This window comes from Mycteria americana, chromosome 3 (assembly GCF_035582795.1).
Source record: "Mycteria americana isolate JAX WOST 10 ecotype Jacksonville Zoo and Gardens chromosome 3, USCA_MyAme_1.0, whole genome shotgun sequence".
Taxonomy (NCBI): Eukaryota; Metazoa; Chordata; class Aves; order Ciconiiformes; family Ciconiidae; genus Mycteria; species Mycteria americana.
In genome coordinates this window covers 126,892,901-126,904,708 of record NC_134367.1, presented here as the reverse complement: position 1 = coordinate 126,904,708, position 11,808 = coordinate 126,892,901, and the positions used below count along the sequence as shown (strand labels likewise).

Sequence of the window (11,808 nt, the reverse complement as noted above, 5' to 3'; positions counted from 1 at the left end):
AAATCATGAGAAGAGAGGGAAAATTGAGACCAGGCACACGATGACAGCAAACAGAGGAGCACGGGGAAAGGCACAGGGTGCTACGTGGGCAATCCACGGCAGTGGTTTGCAGCCAGGCACGAGCTGTGACAGGGCTGGCCGGGGGATATTCGGAGAGGGAAGCCTCCACTCCTGACCGCCCGTGTGCTTAGCACAGCTTGCTTGCCCCGTGTTGAGCCTCCTCTACCGCTCACTTCAAATAAACCTCAAGGAGTCCAACTGTAATTTTGAGACAAAAAAACTGTGAGAGTTTGGGAACCCTCCAGCAGCCTCTGAAACAACCCTTTTTCTCCTCGGCTGTGTGTTTCTGCGTTGAAGACAGCAGGCCTGGCGGGAGCCGGAGCCGGCAGCACACGGGGGATTTCCTTCTTGCCCATTCAGCCGCCCTTTAAATGCATGTAGTAAACACAGGCACGCCGGCGCGGGCATCCTCACGGAAACACCGCCCGCGCAGCCCCCTGTGTGGTACGTGTGCGTATACGTGCTGTGCGCTGCAGAGGAGTAAGGTACAGCCGCGTGCTGTAGGGCAGTAAGGTATAGCTGTGTGCGGGGGCCGCGCACCCGGCCGCGCCCGGGGCCGCGCAGGCGGAGCTCCGCGCCCGCGGCCCCGCCGCCCACTTGCCATGCGCTGCCCGCGGCCCTGCGCGGTGGGGGGAGGCGGGTGCCCGCGTCCGGAGGAGGAGGAGGAGGAGGAGGCGGCGGTGGAGGGGGGGGGGAGCGCGGCGCCGCCCGCCCAGCCGAGGCGGCGGCTGTGGCGGTGGGGTTTCCCCCTTCCCTGCCGCGTTTCTCTGCGCTGCGGGGGTTGAGGCGGGCGCGGCGGCGGGGCCGCCGGGGCGGGGGGAGGAGGAGGGAAGGGAAGGGAGGGGGGGAAGGAAGGAGGAGCTGCCGCTGCTGTGAGGCGGGCGGGTTGCACACACACAGACACACACACACACAGAGGCAGTGTGCGGAGGAGGAGGAGGAGGAGGAGGAGGAAGGAGGAGGTCGTCGCCTCAGCGCAGCCCCGGCACCCTGCGCAGCGCGGCGGGGCCGGCGGCGGCGCGCGCCCTGACTCCCGCCTCGGCGGCGGCTGAGGTAAGGCGGCAGTGAGGGGCTGCGCGCGCGGGGCGGCGACCGTTGGGGGCGACCGTTGGGGGCGACCGTTGGGGGCCGCCGGCTCTGGCGGCGGCATCGCGTCCTTCACGGGTAGCGGCTCTGCCCGTCCCTCCGCTCCGGGCCGTAACCTTGGGCTCCCCGCTCCGCCCGGGGCAGCCGCCCGGCGGCTCTGCCGGCTCCGGCCCCCGGCCTCGTCGCACCGGCCCGCTGCCTCAGAGGAGGTGGACGTACACACACCCGTACGTCTGTGTGTACGTGTGTGAGATTTTTATATATATCTCTATATGTGTGTGTGTGACTGGTGATTGAATTATTCTTCTCATCCTCACTGCCAGCTGTGCAGCTTGCTGTAGTTTCTGAGTGTATCCGGATTTTGTCAGTGCTGGGCGGTGTGACAAATGTTTCTGTGTAGTTAAGTATAACTTTCTTGTGGTGGTGTGGTTTTTTTTTTTTTTTTTCCTTGGCGAAAGGAAGGCTCACCTTTGAAGATCTTTTTGTTTGTGTTCTTTCAGATGTATTGAAAGGTCTCTCGGGATACAAGTGCTTGTGTTGCGTCTCTGTGTGTGTAATTTACACAGATGCTTTTAAATCACTTAAATTTCAAAGCAAGGTGCAAAAACAATGTTTCCATTTTGCCAGCAAGGCTATGCACCGTATTTGAGGCATGACTTTGAATTATGTGCAGTCAGACACCTGTTACTTAATCCTGTTTATCCTTTCCAGTTACAGTTATCCAGCCTCAGTCTTCTTTTTTTAATATCTGAAAATAAATTACAAGTATTTTTTTTATGGTGGCTTCCAGTAGGAACCTAGGAATCTCTTGTGTTTGTGAGGTATATGATGTGTGTTTGTTAGGTAATACTTTCTTAAAGGGAGATGATTTTGGAAAGTTATAGAATAATCTTTATCTTTGGGGGAGTTTATATAATGTTGAAGTGTCCATGGGGATGCATCTGTAGGAAAGGCAGGCAGTAGGGGCTACAGAAAATGAAAGTCTTGCACAGCATAAATCTTCAGTAAAGCGTGCATCATGTTCTCTTAACATGTAAATAATGTTCGTGTTTTCCGAACTTCACTTGATGTTGCATCATGGAATTTTCAGTTTAATAATTGGAGTTAATGAGGATCCTAGAGAAAATGTCGCATTTCTGATTCCGCAAGAGCATGGAGCAGATTCTTTCATAACACATTTGTGTTGATGGTTGTATTCTGTAGTTTATTTGAGCAGTTTTAGCAAGCTGATGATGTTACTTGCTTAAGGTTATTTTCTCTAACTTCTGGAATTGTAATGTTGACAGGATTTGCAGGCTTTCTCCAGATCAAGGGTACCTAATATTGCTATGTACCACAAAATAATTACTGTTATATAGAGCTGAGCAATTTTGTGTTATACAGAGATAGTTTCTAAATACGAGTTGGGAACAGATTTATTCCTCTCTGCAACTGCTAACTTTGTAAAGTAATTAAAAATAAATTACACATTACAGGGATGAGAATTCTCTTTCACAACTGTTAATACCACTCTGCCTTCAAATATTAGCTTTGATTCATCTCTTGATGATATCACTAGAAACCAGGTATTAATATGAAAGTCAAACCTCTGGTGAAAATACAACTGCATGTAGCTGTCAAAATAAAATTTTAAGATCTGATTTGATTGCTGGATGTGGATACGTACTTGGTAGAGTAACAATGCCTTTTATTTTATAGACATGCGCCCACACACAGGAGCTTTGTTCTAAAACAGTATTTTCTGTCATGAATTTATGCATAACCTACACTCTCCGCTTTTTCTTAGCATTCAGGGAAGAAAGAACCTTGAGGGGGAAGCAAGAAAGACCAAAAGGGGGAGGAGAGAGAATTCATATGAATTTCCCTTACTGACAGAGGAAATACCTCTTTGTTATATATCACCCAAAATCATTGGTTGTATTCTGCTTTCACCTTTTCTAAAATAGCGGCAAGTTGTTTTGGCTTGATAGACGCTGCTGACTTCTGTTGCAGGCTTTGGCCATTTGTTGCAGTAATATCTGGCTGTGATGATGAACTTGGGGCTATGCTGTGAGTCTGTCAAGTGTTTGTTACAGCTTTGTAGGAACTGATGGCTTTATTTTCACCAGGTTTACATATACTGTGTTGAAAACTTGTAGGGGTATAACTTACATGGTTATTAAGATTGGTTATTTTGTATTTCTTGTCCATTTTTTAACTTGTCATTTTTTGTGGTCTGCTTGCATTGTTTAGTGGTTTACTCTCCTTGGTGGTTTTAACAGCTTAATTGCTATTCCTTCCTGTTTGTAATTTGCTGAAGACTGAAGTCTGAAATTGCTGTTCTAATATTTTCCTTAAAATTAAATTAATCCCTTTTCCAGGGGAAAGGGAGAAAGTCAGAGAGGAATACTTATCAGAATTTTAAAGAAGAGAACAAAAACTTAATGCAAGCATCTTACCTAAGAGTGGCTAGTTATAAAAATTGGTACCTCATCGATTTCAGAGAAGGCTGGTTTCCTCTGTAGTTTCAATCATGTGTCCCATTAGATATGGGGAATTGTTGTAAATTATTTTTGAAGTGAAATTTTCCAAATCATAAAATCTCTGGTTGGTTGTTAGTGGAAATCATTATTAAAGGTTGCATAAGCATTATTTGCAGGATAGCTAATGAGTAGCCTGGGCTTAGTTCCATTCTCTAATAAATGGATACATTGTGCTACTTCAAAAATTGCAAAATTGATGGCTTGAGTTCATTTACTAATTTTGCAAGCTATGTAATATATCCAGTTTTGGGAAGACTCTTTGATGTCTGCAGAAGTTGCACATAGAGGACATGTTTATGAGCCAGACTGTTAACTCTTCAAAAGTTTTTTGATTAAACTGTGTAGGACATCTTATTCTTATGAAAGATGCATGCGTAACACTTACCACATCAAAATGACCTAAGTACATGCATCAAAGGCTCAGATAAATTTTATTCAGTGGGACTTTCTGAGAGCAGGCTTTGTGGTCCTCTTGCTGCTGCAGGAAAAGTGTGTGTTGACTTGACTTTGTCGTGTGATTTTTGGAGTTTGTATTCCCAAAGATCTGACCTGTAGAGGGTTTGAGTACATGGGGTGGCAATGGTATAAATACCAAAAATACTGTGCTTTGACATTAACCAGCCTGCTTTGCTTTTGTTCTTACCCTGTGAGCACTAAGCGGCGAAAATCTCTTTTTGGTCCTCACCCATCTTGTTACGGTAGTGTTTTCTGGAAGTTTTGTAAATATGGATGAAGAGGCTTGTGAAACTGCAGAAGACAACAGGTTCCCAGCCATTCTGGAATTAATTAATTATGCCTAGTAGTAACTTCCATATTCCAGGAAGATATGCTGATGTATCTGGAATAGGGCCACAACTTGGGGAAGAGTATCAGAACAGCCTTTTCGCAGCTGTCCTCACGGCGCTAGTGCCAGGACTCTGTAGTTTTCAGGGCAAGATGCTCCTGAGCGGCTTATGTGAGGCACAGAAATAGATGGTGCAGCACAATTGTGGCTTTTGAGTTTCCTCTCCAGCAGACTTCTGGATGATGAGTTGTTGATCTTTACCCTGCAAGGTTGTCACTGCTGGGATGTTGGAGGAGAATCAATACTTACATCCCCTCCTTTTGAAGACCTACATCAGCTTATGTAAGGTGGTGAAGTGCTGTGGTTTCTTTTGTCAGTTTGGCTATACAAGTCCTTCTAGGTATCATCCACTGAATGAAGAACTCATTAAAGCTGTACCTGTGCAACAGCAAAAGAATCTCAATTCCTGGCGACGAATGAACCAAAACTTTCTCTTTCTTTCTGCTGAAGAGCCCAGCCCTTAAGCAGACTGTTACGAAGTCATACTGTTCTGTTTGCCTTGTTACTAGGCTTGAATGAATGGTATTTGTGAATGGTTGTGATGTTGTGTTTCACCTTTGGAGTTCTAAGAAGCAACAGTCAGTCTTTCTGTGAGAGGGAACCTGTTCCTGGGGAGCAGTGCAGGTGTCACTGAAAGGCTGGATTGCCTGAATGTAGTGTAGCTGCTCATGAAAAGGGAGAAATACAAGTTCTCCAGCTTTTAAGGCCGCTTGCCTTTTTCATAGTTTAGGTTTCTGTGGCAGATGGGGCTATTACTTTGATTGCTCTGTGGCTTCCCATTCTTTTCCATTGCCAGTTACTGGTGTTGAGCTGAGTCTTGATCCTGTACCACCAATGCCTAGTAGCTGGTTGTGGGACAAGCAGCATAGATCACAAAGACCATAGATATGGCATGGAGCAGTCTCACTTGTCCTCCCCTGTTTAATGATCCACTCGTTTATAATGAGTAGGTGAATCCATAATCTGACTTTCTGCAATTGCTGCATGCTGTCTGATAGAAAATCTGTTCCGTAACCAGTAAGTGCTCCTAGTTCCTGATGTTCTGTGTCTCATCTTTCTTTTTATAATAGCAAGTGATCAAAACTTCAGTTAAGTAGGTGATTGGCAGCTGTCATACATCTAAAGTTAGGTCCTTGCTTTCCATTTTATGTGGAAGATGTTATTGTACCACCATGAGGCCCTACACTTGGACAGTTAAGGGTCACTTGCTTGGTCTTTTCTCAAAATAAGAGCTTATGTCTTTAACCAGAAAAAATAACTGGGAGCTTTAGGCAAATGAGGTGAGACAGTCTGTTTGGAATGTGGTCTACTGTAAGGTCTGTTTGTGGAGTTCTTGAAATTCGTATCGCTGAAGTAACCACGCACCTCTGCCCTCTGTTTTCTGAAGAAGCTGGCTCTGTTCAGTTGACTTTGGGGCTCTCAAATTGTAACTTTTGAGCTAACCTTGCAATTGGCAATTTTAGAAGACCATGAGGAGATGTGTAACGTTACAGGTGCTAGCTTCAAGAGTGGCTGTTCAGGTTGAATACACTGTGTTGCTCCTTTTCAGATATTGTACTGATAGATCATTGACTTGAAAAGTTCTAATCTAGGCTTGGTGTTTGTATCCTGTTGTTTTTATGTGTAATATCATCTGAAAATATGAAGAGATAAAAAATTTACAGATATCTACCTATCAAATAGTTATATAAAAGCATTTTATATCTGCAGTTGCTCTAGCAATATGCCATTTGAGAGAGAATATATAGTCAACTTCAGAAACGTTTGCGCACTTTGGTAAGGAGGAAATGGGTATGAAAAAGGTATTAAAGAGCAGGCTATTTGTTCTTGAAGTTACAGATAGATTTCCTTTTCTAACAACTTCTATATTGAACTTGAGCACACACGCTCCTGCAGACTGGAAGCAATCAGTCAGGAGGTTAGTGACTAATAAAGGGGGCAAAAAGAGTAAGGACTTGAAAGGTTAATAAGAAGCATCTCTTGGATTGCGGGGATCTAGAGTTTCCGTGATCCTGTGAACAGTGTGATGTTGTGGAAAATAACAAGTAATAAGGAAGGTCTTGTGAGATGCAAGCTGTGGTTTTGAACAAGATAGGTTGGATGAAAGAGCTTCTCATAACAAAGTGGTAATTTCTCCTCCTTTATTTTTTTTTTTTTAGGCCATTCCAAAACTGTCTAAGTTTTTCTGTTCCCGTTTTTCTCCTTCTTGAATATATTTATTTCCCATGCCTGAAATTGTCATGTCTCTCCCATTTGCTTTTTGGTTTTCCTTCCTAAGCTTGTGGAGATGTTCATTATTGATGTTGCTGTATGTGCTATACTTGTTGCATGTACAGATCTTCTCTGCTCTCCTCTGAGCTGAGGCGGTGTTCTGGATTCAGGATGCTTGCCCCTGTCTCTACCTTTAGACATCTGTACTGCTGCTGCAGCTGCTAAAAGGAAACACGGGGAGGAAGGGAGTCGATAGCTGTAGTAAGAGCCTATTTGTTTTGAAATACACAAATTAGGATAAAAGTGTTTTTTTTTTTTTAAAAAAAAAACAAAACAATTTTGAGTATTGATACCTTTATGCAAGTTGCTTTTTTTCTTACATAGACATAAGGACATGTTACTGTAATTCTTACTCTTTTCTGAGGGGAATTCTGTGAGTGGGAATGGAGGATGAATGCCTTATTGGGAAGTAGGAAATAGAGCCATGGAGTGGTTACTCTGGCTGGGCTAACATGATCTATTGAACCAAACAGAATTGGTATAATCTTTTCTACAAAGGACCCTGATGAGGGAAGGAAAAGCACTTTTGAAGAAGGAGGGGGAGAGATGTAGGGAGAGGGTGATAAATTTGCAGTAGGTTTGTTTGCAGAGATGACACTGAAGCATAACTCTGTTAAAGGAGAGGTTGGGTGGCATGGTGTGATGATGAAATGGACTGTGTATTGCTCCTAAACCTTGACTGTAAGGCAGACAGGGGCTGTTGGATGACTTTTTTTTTTTTTTCTTCAGATACAGTTCTTGAGGATTGGTGCAGATTAATTGGGAGCTCTGCTGGATTCGGAGAGCTGTACCGCATGTCTGACATCAGCAAAGAATAGACTGAGTAATTATTGCTTTCTGGTCTTTCAGTCTGTGTTATTTGTGTACTGCTTCCCTAGCAAAATATGCTTAGGAATAATTGTCATACATTAAATGACAAGGGAAGATGGAATGTGATTGCAGGTATATCAGAGCAGCTTGCAAATTAGGTGCTGCAGTCTGGCATAAGAGCTGTTAGTTGCGGGTAATGCGAATACTTTGGCATCACTGCTCAGCTTGTAATTTTCACACTGGAAATCTCCTGTATCTATGTATGCTGCAGGTGCAGGGGAGCTCTTGGAAATTCCCCTCAGCGTGTCTGCCATCCCTCACATGATGTGTTTATCTGCTTTGATTGGTGAATTCCCATGCTGAAGCAGAAGGTGGGGGTTTCTGGGGGTGGGGAGGAGGGGAGAGATGTGACCTGGGAGAATAATTGAGGGCTCAAATAGGGCAGTCTGAGTGGGGAGGAGATTCAGCTGCTGCTCATTGTCCTGGGGGGTGGTGGTACCATATTCTCCCAGGCACAACAGCTGGGGCTGTGAGACCCTGGCAGGCTCTTCTGCTTGCTCTAAGCTGGGAGAAGTAGCCCCTACTGTACATCTACATTTACCCTGGGGAAGGACTGTTGGTCCTGTAATCTCTCTGCTGCAACTGAACTGATACAGTGATTTTTTTTTTTTTTTCCCCCCAAATCCTTCAAATGTGGCGATATGTAGCAGAGTCTGGCTGTTCTTTTTGCTGATGCTCTGGTTTTCAGCTATGAAATACGTAGTGGCTTTTCACTGACCCATGACTATAGCAGGTGGCAGGGAAGAGAAATAACTTCTGAGAAGACCTTGGCCCAGGTCAGAACAAAATGGACATACTTTTTTTTTTTTTTAGTTGCACAGGTTGCTGCTTCCCTGCATTCAGATATCATTGGTATGATTTTGCTAACCTCAAGCAGATCCTTGTCTGCTCAGATGCATCCTAAAGCATTATGTATGTTTGGCCGTGTGTGCTTTTGGTTTTTTTGTTGGTTTGTTGTTGGGTGGTTTTTTTTTTCTCTCCCCACTGAGAAGGTACTGGAATCTGCACAATGCCTAGCCTGGCCAACAGGTGCTGCTAAATGGTCTCCTTTGAGATATCCTAATGAGAGCATAAGGTTAACTTTGAAAAGTCATACAAAAATAGTTTGTAACTGTGTGCCATTTTGTGTGTGTCTTATAGACAAGAAAATGTCTTACAGTTAAATTAGTCTTTGCATCAGGTAATGGAAGTATTTGCACTGCTTTTATGGGAGTGATTGCCATCTCTTCCCGTGTTGAATTAATGAAGACTGACACCTTGGAAGAAGCATATGGTATTTAACTGGACTTGCCCCAGAGAGAGTTAAAAAGTTGGTGTAGTGCTGGTGAAGTTGGTAACCTGTGTTGGTACTTTTGTGAATGGGTGTATGGATTGTGAGTACCCCAAATGTCTCTTTTTTGAACTTAAATGTTAATTACCTTTCCATTGAAAAAGAAAGAGCTGATGATCACCTAGTTTTCTGGATTGAGCTGGTAGTAAATATGTATGGGTGCTTAGATGGGTAGGAAAAAGAAGCAGCAGTATCAGTCTTCTGCATTTTGCTTTTATCTCTTCTCCGTAGTGATGATCACACAGCTCTCTAAAGTGTTGAGTGCTGTTGTTCCTATTGCATGTTTTTGTTCGGTTGGTGTGGAAAGTATAAATCTTCATTTCTGCTACTCTGGTTGAGTTAATTTAGAAGGATTCTTATTAATGAAGTCTGTACTGCAAAACTGTGGTCCCTGTGTGGATAGGGGAATCACAGCTCACTTAGACCTTTATCTGGTAGTCCAGATCGCGTATAAAAACTTAATCACCATTTCTCTGCTGCATCTTCATTTTCAGTGCTGATCCTTTCACTGAATTGCAGCCTCAGAAAAAAGAAACTGTGTTGGTCTTTGGCTATGGTGACAGTCTACCAGTTGATTTATTCAGGGGTTTGTTTTGGTTTTTTGTTTAGTTTGTTTGTTTGTTTCTAAAGGTAGATAAATGGTGCTCTCCAAGTTTTGTGTAGATCCCTGTGTGTTAGTTTCTAACAGCTTTCCTGTGGTGAACTAAAGCCTTGTGTAATGTAAATGCATTTCCAGATGTGGGGAAATCAAAAGTATATGTTTGCAGTGATTCTTTGCTATACAAACATATATTTATTTTGTAAATGCTTCTTGTATTTTAAAACGCATGAAGTGAAAGCAATACTTACATGAATAGCTGTGAATTGGCATGAAGTAGACTACTTCTAAAAAAAAGTGAGCTTTATTGCTGGGGATTTTTTTTATAATGATCTTTGTGACACTTCAGTTTTCAAAACTAAATCAACTGACTCAATTTGTCATGAAATACACGCTCTGATTTATGTATCTTTGATTTAGTTATGCTCAGTTAAATAAACAGTGCCCTGTAATCTTCACTGATCTCATCCTGCTTTCATTTCTAATTTATCCTTGAAAAGACACTGCTTGCTTTAATTTAGTATAACTCCCTCCCCTCCCCACAGCAGAACAACTGAAGATGAATATTGTGAAAACAAAGATATAATCGCAGATATAATCAGATGTTTGGTATGTTAAAAACATCTATTGAATTGATCTGAAATTACGTGGAAAGATATACAGGTAGTTCTTCAGGTAATTTTGAATCACCGGATGATTGATACAGTGAGAAGTTTTCCATGATTCAGGTGCTGAGCAATGTGGCGATTACTTTAAGGCTTTTGAAAACTGGAAAACAGATTTTGAAATTCACAGGTAGGAATGGCAGAGGGAATTACATTGCTGTGTTAACCTTTACATTATACGGTTTTAAGAAGTTGGCTCCATCCGACTGTAATTTAGTGTCAGAACGTTCTCTGCATTTTCATGTCATTTTCATTCTCTCCTTTTTTTTAATGGAATTGTTTTCTTTACAGAACACCACTTAGTACAACAAAATATGAGAGATTTTTCTAGTTGTGTAAAACTACATTAGCCTTTTTGTGGGCTTAGTTTTTGAATTATTTAATTTTTTCTATTCCCTTAATAAAGGCTGATGATATCTTAAAGGATAACCCCTGCCTTTAGCAGCATTTAAATACTGGTGAAAACCTTTATGAGTAATTTGAAATTTTAACCAAATCTTGGATTGCGAAGGTGGTGCTTCGGCTGGTTTATCTGAAAGATCTGCGGAAGTATTTCTTCAAAGTGTTAGAGGTAGTAATTATCAGAGTAAGGTGTCAGTTTTGTTAAGAGCTACAAAACTATATACCTAAAAGTTGTAAACTTGTAGACCTGTGGTATTAGGTGAGGTATATCTCTTCCTTAAAAAGTAATTGGTAATCTAAATGATAATTGCTTTTCAGGTAATATTGCTTAATTTCATAAACCATTACATGAATCCCTCAGTTACTAACAAGCCAACTCATCATTTCGGTTAAAAAGTAGGTGCTTCTGTATACATCTTTTTGCAGAAGTTGAAGAGAAGATAATACTTCTCAGTTAATTTTAAATCATGTGAAGGAATTCTTATTTAAAGATGACTGAAAGTGGATGAATCTCTCTTCCTTCCACCTCTTCATGCTATCATCACGTCTCGGGCTTTAGAAACAAAAAGAATATTGTCTTAAAGGTTTTGGCAGGGCATATTTTGCTTAGCTGAGTAGTCTTCAGGTCAGCTGGTAATTAGCACATCTCTTAATGACTGAAACATAATTTTAACAAAAGTTGGCTCTTCATGTTCAGCAATGTCTATTGACAAAGTGTGGGTGTTACAAGGATGTCACCTAAGTCAATCTGAGCCTTGTATTCAAGTCAAAATCACTTTACACCTCATCTAAGGCACCTTTTGGAAGGTTGTTGCGATTTCTGTTCTCTCTCTCTCTTTCTCTCTTAGTGTGATACTGTTGTGACTGGGTTTATGCATCTGCAGCTTTATCGAGCAAGATTCATAGGCCAAAATTGTGTGTGTCCACTTACTGGTCTATTCCTCTCGCTGTTAAAAGGGAAAATAATAATAGAAAAAATGACTGTGTGAGGAGTACATCACTGGAGATGTGGTTTGATCTGCTTTCAGGACAGCTCATCCTGAGCAAAGCCCATGAGGTAAGGGTTGGTGAGACAGTGTTCTTTGAGGAACTGATGAGAAGCAGGGTATATAAACTTTACTGTTTATTTCAGTCTTATATCTTTCTTGTTTGGGCTTGAT

The 11,808-nt window shown here is 42.3% G+C and overlaps 1 protein-coding gene across 3 annotated transcripts in view; it reads left to right on the top strand.

The window, feature by feature from the left end:
* Positions 1–999: 999 nt before the first annotated feature.
* PLCB4 (phospholipase C beta 4) overlaps positions 1,000–11,808 on the top strand; it is a 217,360-nt gene continuing 206,551 nt past the window's right edge. For all 3 annotated transcript variants that reach the window (XM_075496915.1, XM_075496916.1, XM_075496914.1), the window contains exon 1: positions 1,000–1,113. The gene's annotated coding sequence lies outside the window, so the exon portion shown is untranslated. The remainder of the gene's footprint in view (positions 1,114–11,808) is intronic.